The sequence below is a fragment of the Pteropus vampyrus genome, unplaced genomic scaffold (assembly GCF_000151845.1).
Source record: "Pteropus vampyrus isolate Shadow unplaced genomic scaffold, Pvam_2.0 Scaffold46, whole genome shotgun sequence".
Classification (NCBI taxonomy): Eukaryota; Metazoa; Chordata; class Mammalia; order Chiroptera; family Pteropodidae; genus Pteropus; species Pteropus vampyrus.
This window is the reverse complement of record NW_011888827.1, coordinates 6,030,966-6,033,837: the sequence shown is the minus strand read 5'-3', so window position 1 is coordinate 6,033,837 and position 2,872 is coordinate 6,030,966.

Genomic DNA, 2,872 nt, shown 5'->3' with positions numbered 1-2,872 from the left:
TTTTTTTAATTACTCAAGAAGGCAATCAATTAATTTGACCCAGAAACAAAGTTGTCCTACAAGGGACTAAAGTCCGTGCTTCCTGACACTTTGGCATAAAACTCTGAGTAAACGATATTAAAGTTGAATGACATTATTTTGAGAAACCGTTACTGGAGTTGCTTCTCAGCTGTTCTTCCCACCTTCACTCTCTCCCAACTTCATCTACCCTGCATATGAAATCAATCTTCCTAAAATACTTCTCTCATATCCCTGTTTTGCTCATGAATCTATAGTGGCAGCCAATAATTTATCTCAAAGAGTCAGTGCCTTGTAGAGGAAAGGAATCCCAACCATTTCATCTAGTCTCCTTATTTGCAAAGTGGTGAAGTAAAGGTCCAGAAAAGGTGATTTACTCATGGTCACTCAGCTAGTGATAGTGATTGGCAGAAAGAAGAACTAGAGCTTCAAATGCAGGGCATAGTTGTACTTTTTTTTTTTTTTTTTTGCCTTAATTCCTCTGATAAACTTTCAAAGCACAATTTGACCCCACATTCCTGTCGAGCATTGTTTCTCAGCCCGAGTTCCCAGCTCCGCTTCACTGCTGTGCACAAACCTCCCCCTTTGCTTAGGCTGGACCTTCAGCCAGAAGGTCCCATCCCTTCCTCCCCATGCTCATCCCACAACAATTGCCCGTGAAGCCCAGCCCAAGGACTCTACGGCTTCTTTCCCAGCTCCTCTCATAATCGGCCATACTTCATGGTTTAGCACTCGATCACATGCTGTTTTGTTCATTAAGTGTTTCTTGGGTCTTTTCTTCTTGATTAGCATCATACAGTCATAAGAAATTAGTGGTGGCCTAGAAATGTACCTAGAAATCATCCAGTTTGACTCCATACCTGTATTACATTTTTTACCAGCTCTCCCAAAACACCACCAAGAAAAAGAAAATTAATATTTGTCTCTAAATCACCTATTCCAAATTAGAGGACTCTTATTTGTCAGAAAGGCCTTCCTTACACTGCGATAAAAATCTCCCTCCTACCAGTCTCCGTCAAAATTCATCCTATGTCTATTCCCCAGCGTGACACAAAATAAATCGAATCCCTCTTCTATGTAGCTTCATTTCAGATATTTAAAGACAATATTTATGCATCCTCCCCTCTCTTGGCTCCTTCCCTTCCCCAGGATCTCACTCCTAGTCCAAATAATCCTGTTCATTCCATTCTGCTCACGATGCATGCTGCCCACCACGCTCTTAAATTATGGCCAAAAATATTTGAACACAACACCAGAAAATCAAGCATCAGAAAATAGTCTGCTAAAGGCCAAATAGAGTGGCCCAATCACCTCCTTTATTCTAAGTACCATACTTCTACTAATGTGTCCTATAACCTCAATAGCTTTCTGAAGGACATATCACATTGTAAATCCACGGCGAGTTTGTTAAAACCAAGATTTATCATCAGGGCACGTCTTCCCTCTTTATTATATGTGCAAGTTAAATTTTAAGAGTTTTGCAGAATGTTGCATTTATTCTTGTTAAAATAATCCCTTCTTTCACTGAACAAGTCATATTGAATTCCTTAGCACCCTGTGAGAAACAGAGGAGAATTAGACATTAGTCTTTCATCAAAAAGTGCTATAGTAAGTCAGTCAAGACAGCCACAGATAACTTAAGATAAATATTAATGTGATTTTAATGAATTTCAGTTATGGAACCATGGAAGTTCAGAGAAGTAGAAATTGCTTTCATCCAGAGAGAGAATAGAAGACTTTATGAAGAAAAGGTAGGGTTTGAATATACTGAGGTAATGGGGAAGGAAATTGTCTGTGACTGAAACAGGTTGGACAACGATACAGAGCAAAGTGATTAAAAAAAAAAAAAAGCTCAGAGGTTAGAAGTAGAAACCATGTTTCATAAATACCTCTGATTCCAGACCAGTCTCATAAGGTTCTTCCTGGCTTTCCTCCAGTCCACATTTACACATCCCTCCCTCCGCAGTGAGGATGCTGGCTCTCAAAATATTGACACATTTACTCATTTGTTTGGTTCGACAACACGCATTACCACACCCATGTCATTACACAAACTTACTAAAAAGAGTTCAAGATTCGTTAGCAGTTCTTTTTCATTTTCTCCTGGACCGAGAGTATATAGTCAAAGTGCTATGTTTAAAAATTACTAGAATTAGTTCTCCCCCTTCCCCCACCCCTATTCGGCATGGTGGTGTTTATTCCTTTAAATACAGTTAGGTTCATTTGCTTCTATTTACATTCAGTTTCAGTTTTCTTTCTCTTGTCTTTCTTGATTTGACTTTATTTTTCTAATATATAAATATGTAGAACACTTGTGTGCTTGACCAGAAACTTTATTTTATACTTCTTTAGAGCCTTATTACACCTAGCCAACTGGATCATTCATAATAGGCAGTTGCTATTTGATTGACGCATTGCTAAAGAAATAGATAGAGATGTAATAAGTTGTTTATGACAATCAGAGATGCTCATTATTGATGGGGGTCTTACATTGGACCTCCAGAGATCCTGTAAGTCAAGACTTTGATGTCCAATCGTGGCAAAGTCTGATGCGTCCAAAAAGTCTCAAGTTCACCGAGGTCATACACTCAGACGGCAGCCCTGGGACGCCCCCAAAGAAGCACCCCATCTGGGATGCCATTTGGTGGGACCCTGGTGAAACCTGTCCTGGGGCATTGTCTTTGATGGGGCAGTAGCTGCTGGAAGATTTTTAGAAGCAGCACCTGCATAATATAACACTTCGGATGACTGCTGCTTCTTCCGCTGTGGGCAAGGCTACAGGAAAGAAGAAAAAGTTAACCTTCCTTAGAAGTTAAGACAGATCTGTGCATGCACTGCATTTCTTAGGTGCAAA